Below are 13005 nucleotides of genomic sequence, written 5' to 3' on the forward strand. Positions count from 1 at the left end.
AGAGACAAAACAAACAAACAAAAAAAGAGAAACGACAAAAACCGGACTCTTAAATATGCAGAACAAACTTGTGATTGCCAGAGAGGAGGTAGGAGGAGTTACGAGTAAAATAGATAAAGGGAATTAAGAGTACGTTTATCTTGATGAGCACTAAGAACTCTATGGAATTGTTGAATCATTATATTGTACACCTGAACTAATATAGCACTGTGTTAATTATACTTGAATAAAAACATAATTTATTATGTTGAGATGCCTTGAAAAAATAGCAAAGCAAATCTATGTCCAATGCAGTAATCTAGATGCAGGTCATGGTCACAGGTGAGTGAAGCAATGGGGCTGGCATCCTGATCTGTGACAACTGGTTTTAAGGAAGAGACTTTTAGCATGTCAACAGACAGTGACACTTAATAGGCCTAAACACATTTCTTGGGAGATTTTTTTTTTCCAAGCAGAAAATTCAAAGTTTTTTTTGTACTTATTAGCAATACTGCAGTGGACCCCAGCACTCTACGGTTGAAACCTATCAACACTAGAAAGGGAGGCTGTTGTTACAGCAGAGGCCATTTGGGACAACCAGGAGCTTATCAAGTAAATACACAAATGAAAAAAAAAAAAACAACAATCGGGACACACAGTAGGGAAAGAATTTTCTTCTACTCATCATAGATTTCAGATGACATTGTATAATAAAAGCAAGATTAACAAGGCAAAAACAAATAAAACTCCCCAAACCCAAGTTTATTAACATGTATATCTCACATCTCACATGTACATGGGACAGAATAATTCAAAGATGTGGCTTAGAACTTTGGGTTCTATAACATAAACAAAGAACAATACATTTATAGAGAAATTAAAGACAGAGAGAGAGAGAGACAGAGGGAGACCATGAAAGGGAATAACCAGGGTAAAACTTGAAATCCAGTGGTCAGGGAAGACTCTGGTGGAATGACATTATGGTTGACATCCGAAGAGCTGCAGGGGTCTGTGAAACACAAACAAGATTGTGGGAGAGAAAAAAGTTGAGGACACAAAGGGACGGGTCATTCCATGAGTCAAAAATCTGTGGTCTTTGAACATGTCATTTGTGGGTTCTGTGTTGCCCCATTGACCATCAAATGTGCCCAGCTTGCTATCTAGTAATTTGGGATGAAAAACGAAGTAGGAGCCATGCTCCTTGGCCTCAGGAAACTTACCAGGTGGTAAGTAACCCATGAAACAATCAGAGTCAGAGAGAATCATGAGATTGGGGAGACAGAAGGAGGGATGTAAGTGGCTGTATTCGTTTGGTAGATGGTGAAATGCAGAAAACCTAGCAGGCAGGGAAAGGAAGCAGGTGGATCAGGCTATTAGAGAGGCAGAGTATGGTCTTAGGGTCAGGAATGGTTTTGAATCCCCAGTTGTGTAATGTTGGGTGAGTTCTTTTTTCTCTCTGACCCTCAGTTTCCTAATCTGGCGATTAAATCTTGTATTTTCTACCCCTTTTGTGGTTGTGAATATTAAGTAACGTAAGATACATGTAGGACTTTGGACAATGAAATGCCTGAACCCCATGGCCGTCTAGGACATGGAGGTGGACCATCTCCCCCGAGGCAGCACTTGGTGAATTTCCAGTGTTTGCTGCAGCCACGAGCTCAGCCTCCTGGTTAATAACCAGCTTGGGGGGTACAGACAGCAGTCCAAATCTGTGCCCCCTAATTAACAGTCTTGACTAAATGATAGGTGGGTTTTGTGGAAACCGCTCACAACCACTAAGGAAACCAACTGGGTTTGTAAGAGGTAATCTGTCTCTCTCTGTTTTTCTCTCTCCTTTCCCTCTCAGCAGTGGCGCTGGCCAGATCTCTCATTCAGTACAGCCATCTTTCAAAGAACTCTGAGCAGGTTCTATACCACACAGATGAATCAATTATGTCATTTATCCCAACTCATAACATGTGAAAATAGTTAAAACCAAGAGTGCAGTGAAAGTCCTTTCTTCCCAAGAAGCACCTCAAATAAATTGGGCATTTACATAAGCAACAGTAATCAAGACTCGGGTCGTAGTCATGGGCGAGTGGAGATAAGTCTGTGACTACCCGCACCCTAAGAGGATTCAGCCATTCCTTTGATAGTTTGGAAAATGTGAATCAGTTCAACCTTAAAAGTACTGAACAATCTTTAACTGCCAATATTTTCCTCTTTCTGAATGTCAGAGTTGAAATATCTCTAAATATCCCTTTGGTGTACACATGAAGAAGGCTCCTGGGCATTATGAGGTCATGCAGCCAGTTAGTGGCCGATCTAGAAAAGAAGACTTGAGGACCCCGATGTAGCTAAGATCTCTTTCAGCTATAGCACTCTGCCTTTCTGTCTTGTGTGAGCTCATACGCAGCCACAAGCTCTTGTAGGCTGTGATCGGGGACAAGCAGACCCCCTAGTCTGGGGGAGGACAGAGTGACATCCTCTGCTGAAGCACAGTGCTGGCTCTTGTTCCAGAACATACAGCAGGAGGTGGGAGAGGGGCTCCCACCAGATGCTGGTCTTCTTCACTGTTGTGGTGTGGCTTTATAATACCAGCTATAATAAAACTCCTCAATTTGGGCTGTCTATAAAATGATTTCTGGTAGTAAGTCTTTCTACCCTAGTCTAGGGTTGCAGCACTTAATCTGTTTTCTTATTTTCCTAGGACCGTGCAGGAACTGCATCCATTTCCTCTCGGCATCTTGTCCCTGGACCAGGTCGCTCAGTACTAAGAATATTTATAGTGGAAGGGCGGGACTTTTGAAGACCCGGCTTTCAGTCCTAGCTGTACCCTTTAATGATTTTGAGATCTCCATCAAGACATCAATCTATTTTCTGGAGCTGCTTACATTTATTAACTTTTTGTCCAACTATAAGGTATCATACTAAACACTGAGATATAAGAGGGCAAGCAAGATCCCTGCCCTCCAGGAGATTGCCCTGTGGTGGGAGACAGCCACACAAGCAATCATAACTTACATTCTAGAGTAGAGGGACTACACGTATGCTGACGATGTATAAGCAGCCTAGTTCTCCAACACTGGAACTACAAATGGTTCTATGCTGCAGACTTTAAAGGGGTACTACTGAGGATGGTGTTTGAGGTCATGGACAGCCAGGTTAGAAGGAGCATTCTATATCTAAGTAAGGAGCTTGGGTTTTATCCTGTCAACTCACGTCACATTTGTAGACTTGAGGCAGGATCCGATTTCCCTCTAAGAAATATCATACTGGTTGGCAGGGCAGGCCTAGAGGCAGGGAAACCAGACAGGTGGTTCTGGGAGTGGAGGTGAGTTCCTGAGCCAGGACGAGAAGTCAGAAGAAAGATCCAAGAGGTAAGAGGAAACCTAGGAGAGAGGGTGTTAAAGAAATTTCAGAAGGAGAAAATTTCCAGGAGGGATTAGAAAACAGATTTTCCAATCCTGCAGACCAGAAGTAAGCAGCCCAGGACATTCTGCCACCAGGACATGCTGACAGCCCTGTGATGGGACCAGTTCCAGGGCAGCTGTGGGCAGAAGCCAGATTGCAGGTGTTGAGAAGAAAATGGGAAAGGCAAGGCAAGGACAGCTAGAAGATCTCGGTTTCTTTACCTGACCATTAGGACAGGAGTAAAATGTGTTATGTGACTATCCATTCAGAACCCTTTACGATCCCTTGGCTGTGGACGAAAATGTCCTGGGGGTGGATGGAGGCGACAGCTGCATAACAGTGTGAATGCACTTAATGCCACTGAAATGTACACTTTAAAAAATGGTGAAAATGGTAAATTTTATGTTGTATCTATTTCGATCTTTAACAGGTTAAAAAAAAACCAGCTTACAGAAAACTGAAGCATTCCGTACAATTTTGTTTACTTATGTAGAAGGCTTAGAAGCAGCATGCACCGGCCTTCGGCTGCAGATTTGGACATGTCCTGTAGGACATGCTGGCTGGGTAACCGGCACGGGGAGGCAGCATCTTTTCAGAGCCACACGGTTGTTTTCACCTGTTCAGACTTCCTTTGAGGTCAAGTGAGAAGCTATACACGAAAACACTGGATAACACAATGCGTGTCAAACGATCATGAGGTACGTTATTATTAGTGTTCCCCTGATCTTACTATTTTGTATTGCAGTAACTGATACAGTTTAAGCTCATTTTTATTTTCACTGAGTATTTGAAAATATAGAAAGCCATCAAATAAGATAAAAATTAACCATTGCTTCACAACCTGAAAATACTGAATTTTATAACATGACTTTTAATAACTTTTCTTACAGTTGATATATTTATATCCATTGTTGCAAATCTGGGAAATACAGGAAATTCAGATCTCCCATAATCCCACTGTCTAGAGATCATTTGGCATATTAATGATAGTTTGTCTTTTCAATGCTCTTTAAACTATTGGGGCGCCTGGTGGTTCAGTCAGTTAAGCATCCAACTTGGGCTCAGGTCATGATCTCGCAGTTCTCGCGCTTTGCCTCTCTCTCTCTCTCAAAAATAAACATTGAAAAATTTTAATTAAGCTGTATTATTTTGTAAGCTGTTTATTTTACTAAATATAACATGTTTTCTCATATTATGAAATATTCTTTTAAAAATTTATTATTATTATTTTTAATGTTCATATTTTGAGAGAGACAGAGTGTGAATGGGGGAAGGGCAGAGAGAGAGGGAGACACAGAATCCAAAGCAGGCTCCAGCTCTGAGCTGTCATCATAGAGCCCGACGAGGGGCTTGAACTCACTGAGCCATGAGATCATGACCTAAGCCAAAGTGAGCTGCTTAACTGAGTCACCTAAACATTTTAAATGACAATATATCCCACTGATGTGTGTAAAATTCTACTTTTAGACATTTAAGTTTTTAATTTTCAGAAAAAAATGAATTATTTTTGTTTTTTAAAATTAATTATGATGGTTCTGTGCATAAAACATAGAAAAACAGAAACAGAGAAAAAGCCTCCTGGAATCCTACCACCTAGATAGTCACTGTTAGCAGTTAAAATTTTTTTCAGTCTTTTCCTCTGTATGTGTGTGCATGCTTGTGTGTGTATATTCACTCGCCAATAACAATTCTCTCTTGTTGGATACTTCAATCATCTATCATTTTTCAATATTATAAGTTATATCCCATAGGATACTATGTAATCATTAAAATAATTTTTTTTCCAATATATGAAATTTATTGTCAAATTGGTTTCCATACAACACCCAGTGCTCATCCCAAAAGGTGCCCTCCTCAATACCCATCACCCACCCTACCCTCCCTCCCACCCCCCATCAACCCTCAGTTTGTTCTCAGTTTTTAACAGTCTCTTATGCTTTCGCTCTCTCCCACTGTAACCTCTTTTTTTTTTCCTTCCCCTCCCCCATGGGTTTCTGTTAAGTTTCTCAGGATCCACATAAGAGTGAAACCATATGGTATCTGTCTTTCTCTGTATGACTTATTTCACTTAGCATCACACTCTCCAGTTCCATCCACGTTGCTACAAAAGGCCATATTTCATTCTTTCTCATTGCCACGTAGTATTCCATTGTGTATATACACCACACTTTCTTTATCCATTCATCAGTTGATGGACATTTAGGCTCTTTCCATCATTTGGCTATTGTTGAGAGTGCTGCTATAAACATTGGGGTACAAGTGCCCTTATGCATCAGTACTCCTGTATCCCTTGGGTAAATTCCTAGCAGTGCTATTGCTGGGTCATGGGGTAGGTCTATTTTTAATTTTCTGAGGAACCTCCACACTGCTTTCCAGAGCGGCTGCACCAGTTTGCATTCCCACCAACAGTGCAAGAGGGTTCCCGTTTCTCCACATCCTCTCCAGCATCTATAGTCTCCTGATTTCTTCATTTTGGCCACTCTGACTGGTGTGAGGTGATATCTGAGTGTGGTTTTGATTTGTATTTCCCTGATGAGGAGCGACGTTGAGCATCTTTTCATGTGCTTGTTGGCCATCTGGATGTCTTCTTTAGAGAAGTGTCTATTCATGTTTTCTGCCCATTTCTTCACTGGGTTATTTGTTTTTCGGGTGTGGAGTTTGGTGAGCTCTTTATAGATTTTGGATACTAGCCCTTTGTCCGATATGTCATTTGCAAATATCTTTTCCCATTCTGTTGGTTGCCTTTTAGTTTTGTTGGTTGTTTCCTTTGCTGTGCAGAAGCTTTTTATCTTCATAAGGTCCCAGTAATTCATTTTTGCTTTTAATTCCCTTGCCTTTGGGGATGTGTCGAGTAAGAGATTGCTACGGCTGAGGTCAGAGAGGTCTTTTCCTGCTTTCTCCTCTAGGGTTTTGATGGTTTCCTGTCTCACATTCAGGTCCTTTATCCATTTTGAGTTTATTTTTGTGAATGGTGTGAGAAAGTGGTCTGGTTTCAACCTTCTGTATGTTGCTGTCCAGTTCTCCCAGCACCATTTGTTAAAGAGACTGTCTTTTTTCCATTGGATGTTCTTTCCTGCTTTGTCAAAGATTAGTTGGCCATACGTTTGTGGGTCTAGTTCTGGGGTTTCTATTCTATTCCATTGGTCTATGTGTCTGTTTTTGGGCCAATACCATGCTGTGTTGATGATTATAGCTTTGTAGTAGAGGCTAAAGTCTGGGATTGTGATGCCTCCTGCTTTGGTCTTCGTCTCCAAAATTACTTTGGCTATTCGGGGCCTTTTGTGGTTCCATATGAATTTTAGAATTGCTTGTTCTAGTTTCGAGAAGAATGCTGGTGCAATTTTGATTGGGATTGCATTGAATGTGTAGATACCTTTGGGTAGTATTGACATTTTGACAATATTTATTCTTCCAATCCATGAGCAGGGAATGTCTTTCCATTTCTTTATATCTTCTTCAATTACCTTCATAAGCTTTCTATAGTTTTCAGCATACAGATCTTTTACATCTTTGGTTAGATTTATTCCTAGGTATTTTATGCTTCTTGGTGCAATTGTGAATGGTATCAGTTTCTTTATTTGTCTTTCTGTTGCTTCATTGTTAGTGTATAAGAATGCAACTGATTTCTGTACATTGATTTTGTATCCTGCAACTTTGCTGAATTCATGTATCAGTTCTAGCAGACTTTTGGTGGAGTCTATCGGATTTTCCATGTATAATATCATGTCATCTGCAAAAAGCGAAAGCCTGACTTCATCTTTGCCAATTTTGATGCCTTTGATTTCCTTTTGTTGTCTGATTGCTGATGCTAGAACTTCCAACACTATATTAAACAACAGCGGTGAGAGTGGGCATCCCTGTCGTGTTCCTGATCTCAGGGAAAAAGCTCTCAGTTTTTCCCCACTGAGGATGATGTTAGCTGTGGGCTTTTCATAAATGGCTTTTATGATCTTTAAGTATGTTCCTTCTATCCCGACTTTCTCAAGGGTTTTTATTAAGAAAGGGTGCTGGATTTTGTCAAAGGCCTTTTCTGCATCGATTGACAGGATCATATGGTTCTTCTCTTTTTTTTTATTAATATGATGTATCACGTTGATTGATTTGCAAATGTTGAACCAGCCCTGCATCCCAGGAATGAATCCCACTTGATCATGGTGAATAATTCTTTTTATATGTTGTTGAATTCGATTTGCTAGTATCTTATTGAGAATTTTTGCATCCATATTCATCAGGGATATTGGCCTGTAGTTCTCTTTTTTTACTGGGTCTCTGTCTGGTTTAGGAACCAAAGTAATACTGGCTTCATAGAATGAGTCTGGAAGTTTTCCTTCCCTTTCTATTTCTTGGAATAGCTTGAGAAGGATAGGTATTATCTTTGCTTTAAACGTCTGGTAGAACTCCCCTGGGAAGCCATCTGGTCCTGAACTCTTATTTGTTGGGAGATTTTTGATAACCGATTCAATTTCTTCGCCGGTTATGGGTCTGTTCAAGCTTTCTATTTCCTCCTGATTGAGTTTTGGAAGAGTGTGGGTGTTTAGGAATTTGTCCATTTCTTCCAGGTTGTCCAGTTTGTTGGCATATAATTTTTCATAGTATTCCCTGATAATTGTTTGTATCTCTGAGGGATTGGTTGTAATAATTCCATTTTCATTCATGATTTTATCTATTTGGGTCATCTCCCTTTTCTTTTTGAGAAGCCTGGCTAGAGGTTTGTCAATTTTGTTTATTTTTTCAAAAAACCAACTCTTGGTTTCGTTGATCTGCTCTACAGTGTTTTTAGATTCTATATTGTTTATTTCTGCTCTGATCTTTATTATTTCTCTTCTTCTGCTGGGTTTAGGCTGCCTTTGCTGTTCTGCTTCTATTTCCTTTAGGTGTGCTGTTAGATTTTGTATTTGGGATTTTTCTTGTTTCTTGAGATAGGCCTGGATTGCAATGTATTTTCCTCTCAGGACTGCCTTCGCTGCGTCCCAAAGCGTTTGGATTGTTGTATTTTCATTTTCGTTTGTTTCCATATATTTTTTAATGTCTTCTCTAATTGCCTGGTTGACCCACTCATTCTTTAGTAGGGTGTTCTTTAACCTCCACGCTTTTGGAGGTTTTCCAGACTTTTTCCTGTGGTTGATTTCAAGCTTCATAGCATTATCGTCTGAAAGTATGCATGGTATAATTTCAATTCTTGTAAACTTATGAAGGGCTGTTTTGTGACCCCGTATATGATCTATCTTGGAGAATGTTCCATGTGCACTCGAGAAGAAAGTATATTCTGTTGCTTTGGGATGCAGAGTTCTAAATATATCTGTCAAGTCCATCTGATCCAATGTATCATTCAGGGCCCTTGTTTCTTTATTGACCGTGTGTCTAGATGATCTATCCATTTCTGTAAGTGGGGTGTTAAAGTCCCCTGCAATTACCAACTCTTATCAATAAGGTTGCTTATGTTTATGAGTAATTGTTTTATATATTTGGGGGCTCTGGTATTCGGCGCATAGACATTTATAATTGTTAGCTCTTCCTGATGGATAGACCCTGTAATTATTATATAATGCCCTTGTTCATCTCTTGTTACAGCCTTTAATTTAAAGTCTAGTTTGTCTGATATAAGTATGGCTTCTCCAGCTTTCTTTTGGCTTCCAGTAGCATGATAAATAGTTCTCCATCCCCTCACTCTCAATCTAAAGGTGTCCTCAGGTCTAAAATGAGTCTCTTGTAGACAGCAAATAGATGGGTCTTGTTTTTTTATCCATTCTGATACCCTATGTCTTTTGGTTGGTGCATTTAATCCATTTACATTCAGTGTTATAATAGAAAGATACGGGTTTAGAGTCATTGTGATGTCTGTATGTTTTATGCTTGTAGTGATGTCTCTGGTACTTTGTCTCACAGGATCCCCCTTAGGATCTCTTGTAGGGCTGGTTTCGTGGTGACAAATTCCTTCAGTTTTTGTTTGTTTGGGAAAACCTTTATCTCTCCTTCTATTCTAAATGACAGACTTGCTGGATAAAGGATTCTCGGCTGCATATTTTTTCTGTTTAGCATACTGAAGATATCATGCCAGTCCTTTCTGGCCTGCCAAGTTTCAAAAGAGAGATCAGTCACGAGTCTTATAGGTCTCCCTTTATATGTGAGGGCACGTTTATCCCTCGCTGCTTTCAGAATTTTCTCTTTATCCTTGTATTTTGCCAGTTTCACTATGATATGTCGTGCAGAAGATCGATTCAAGTTACGTCTGAAGGGAGTTCTCTGTGCCTCTTGGATTTCAATGCCTTTTTCCTTCCCCAGTTCAGGGAAGTTCTCAGCTATAATTTCTTCAAGTACCCCTTCAGCACCTTTCCCTCTCTCTTCCTCCTCTGGGATACCAATTATGTGTATATTATTTCTTTTTAGTGTATCACTTAGTTCTCTAATTTTCCCCTCATACTCCTGGATTTTTTTATCTCTCTTTTTCTCAGTTTCCTCTTTTTCCATAACTTTATCTTCTAGTTCACCTATTCTCTCCTCTGCCTCTTCAAGCCGAGCCGTCGTGGTTTCCATTTTGTTTTGCATTTCGTTTAAAGCGTTTTTCAGCTCCTCGTGACTGTTCCTTAGTCCCTCGATCTTTGTGGCAAGAGATTCTCTGCTGTCCTGTATACTGTTTTCAAGCCCAGCGATTAATTTTATGACTATTATTCTAAATTCACTTTCTGTTATATTATTTAAATCCTTTTTGATCAGTTCATTAGCTGTTGTTATTTCCTGGAGATTCTTCTGAGGGGAATTCTTCCGTTTGGTCATTTTGGAGAGTCCCTGGCGTGGTGAGGACCTGCAGTGCACTTCCCCTGTGCTGTGGTGTATAACTGGAGTTAGTGGGCGGGGCCGCAGTCCGACCCGATGTCTGCCCCCAGCCCACTGCTGGGGCCACAGTCAGACTGGTGTGTGCCTTCTCTTCCCCTCTCCTAGGGGCGGGATTCACTGTGGGGTGGCGTGTCCCGTCTGGGCTACTTGCACACTGCCAGGCTTGTGTTGCTGGGGATCTGGCGTATTAGCTGGGGTGGGTAGGCAAGGTGCACGGGGGCTGGAGGGGCAGGCTTAGCTCGCTTCTCCTTAGGTGATCCACTTCAGGAGGAGCCCTGTGGCAGCGGGAGGGAGTCAGATCCGCTGCCGGAGGTTTGGCTCCGCAGAAGCACAGAGTTGGGTGTTTGCGCGGAGCGAGCAAGTTCCCTGGCAGGAACTGGTTCCCTTTGGGATTTTGGCTGGGGGATGGGCGGGGGAGATGGCGCTGGCGCCTTTGTTCCCCGCCAAGCTGAGCTCTGCCGTCCGGGGGCTCAGCAGCTCTCCCTCCCTTTGTCCTCCAGCCTTCCCGCTTTCCGAGCAGAGCTGTTAACTTATGACCTCCCAGACGCTAAGTCGCGCTTGCTATCGGAACACAGTCCGTCCGGCCCCTCCGCTTTTGCCAGCCAGACTCGGGGGCTCTGCTTGGCCGGCGGGCCGGCCCTCCGCCCCGGCTCCCTCCCGCCAGTCCGTGGAGCGTGCACCGCCTCGCCGCCCTTCCTACCCTCTTCCGTGGGCCTCTGGTCTGCGCTTGACTCCGGAGACTCCCTTCTGCTAATCCTCTGGCGGTTTTCTGGGTTCTTTAGGCAGGTGTAGGTGGAATCTAAGTGATCAGCAGGACGCGCCGTGAGCCCAGCGTCCTCCTACGCCGCCATCTTCCTATCCATCTAAAATAATTTTCTAAAATGATATTTCATAACTTGACAAAATGCACATTCTACGTTATAAAATAGTGGACAAAAATAAGTTACAAAATGTTATCATAATGATGAGTTTATTCATGTGCCAGGATTTATCAAACCGTATGCTTTAAATATGTGCAGTTTACTTCATGTCAATTATAGCCTAATAAAGCTGTTTTATTTAACAGAAAGATAAAGTACACTTCCTAAAAAAGTTTTATATTGACATGGAAAACATCTTAATGAACATATCTTTATCCTCAGAGCAGGTCCCCAGACTGAAATTCCTGCCTCCAAGTTTCTTGATATCTCCTGACAAATTTGACAAATTACAGGGAAGGATTAGCAATGTATATTCTGAAAGCTAACTCACTTTTTTCATGCACCAGATAGCTAGAGAAGAGGGCATGATGATTTTTTTCAGCAAGTACAAAAATATTTTAAAATATATTCGACTCCATGTTGGGTGATATTAAAAAGAGTGACAGGGGCGCCTGGGTGGCTCAGTCTGACTTCGGCTCAGGTCATGATCTCGCGATTTGTGAGTTCGAGCCCCACGTCGGGCTCTGTGCTGACAGCTCGGAGCCTGGAACCTGCTTCAGATCCTGTGTCTCCCTCTCCCTCTGCCCCTCCCCTGGTCACGTTCTCTCTCTGTCTTTCAAAAAAAAATTAAGAAAAAAAAAAGAGGGAGAGAAGGCAGAACTAAGTGTAAACAGGACACAGGAGAGGAAGAACAGGAGCCGCCATGTTCCTCCACCTGTTCGAGCCTCTGCGCCCACACCTGCTAATGGGATGCAGGTGCACCCTTTGCAGCCGGCGCTGCAAGCCAAGAATGCTGGGTCGCCAGCCACCACCAGAAGCTGGAAGAGGCAGGGAAGGATTGTCCCCTAGAGCCTTCAGAGGGAGCATGGCTGTGGATGCCTTGATTTCAGACTTCCAGCCTCCAGAGCTGGGAGAAAACCTTTCTGTTGTATCAAGCCACTCAGTTTGTGGTACTTTGTTACCACAGCCCTGGAAAACTACACTGAGCACTTTTCTTCACTTCTAACTAGAGCACAGTTCTCCCCTGAAACACTGGCCACAGTTGTACTTTACATATTGTTTGTATCATTTAACTAACCTCAGTCATGGGACAGGTATCCTGTACCTGGCTACATGCCAAGGTGCCTGTGACACAGGAAGTGACTTGGGAAGACCGTGTGCTGCCATCCACCCATGGTCCTAGATGCTTGGCTGTGTCACTGCTTTGGTAACAGTGACACCATCGGGCACGCTTGATTCAGCCTTGGCCAGGTACCAGCTACTCTGCTAAACATTTGGCCACTACTGTTTCACTTAATCCTCACAAGAGCTCTACCGGGTTAGGCCCTGTGTGGTTCCCACTTTACAGATGTAGAAATTGAGTCTTGGCGGAGGTGGCACAGCTAGAGAACAGCAAAGCCAGGACTTGAGTTTAGATTTGTCTGGCCCCAAATCCTGGCATGAACATCAAGCACCTCCCAGAGTTCTTGCTTCATTCTGTTGATCGGGCAGGTCCTAACCTCTGGGGGTTACCCCCTTTGGTTAGACTTGAAACTTAAATTTACAAGTACAAGTGGGATCATACCCAGGCAGGGTCCCTCGTTCACCCTCCATTCTGTGTCCAGGGTGTGGGGCCATGTAAGTCAAATCCCTTCAATATCAATCACATGCTTAAAACCCCATAGCCGTTGGGGGGTAAAATCCCTTGGTTCTATACCCTTCACTGACTTCTCTGCTTTCAGCCCATGTATCTGCCACAGCACATGGAGGCCCTGTTCTAGCCACCTGGAGACATCTGCGGTCCCCAAAGAGCCACCCTTGACACCTTCCTGCAGCAGCTCTCTGAGGTGGCCTTTCCCTCAGCCCCGTCACCCTCAGCAGACTCAGTAGGTTTCAAGAA

General features: G+C 42.6%; 1 long non-coding RNA gene across 1 annotated transcript in view; it reads right to left on the reverse strand.

Moving 5' to 3' along the window:
* Positions 1 to 812: 812 nt before the first annotated feature.
* Positions 813 to 13005, reverse strand: part of LOC122202656 — a 29051-nt gene continuing 16858 nt past the window's right edge. Inside the window, exons 2-3 of the long non-coding RNA XR_006194783.1 lie at positions 3181 to 3350; positions 813 to 988 (exon numbers count right to left, since the gene is read on the reverse strand). This is a non-coding gene — a long non-coding RNA (uncharacterized LOC122202656). The remainder of the gene's footprint in view (positions 989 to 3180; positions 3351 to 13005) is intronic.

The sequence above is a fragment of the Panthera leo genome, chromosome D2 (genome assembly GCF_018350215.1).
Source record: "Panthera leo isolate Ple1 chromosome D2, P.leo_Ple1_pat1.1, whole genome shotgun sequence".
NCBI classification, from domain to species: Eukaryota; Metazoa; Chordata; class Mammalia; order Carnivora; family Felidae; genus Panthera; species Panthera leo.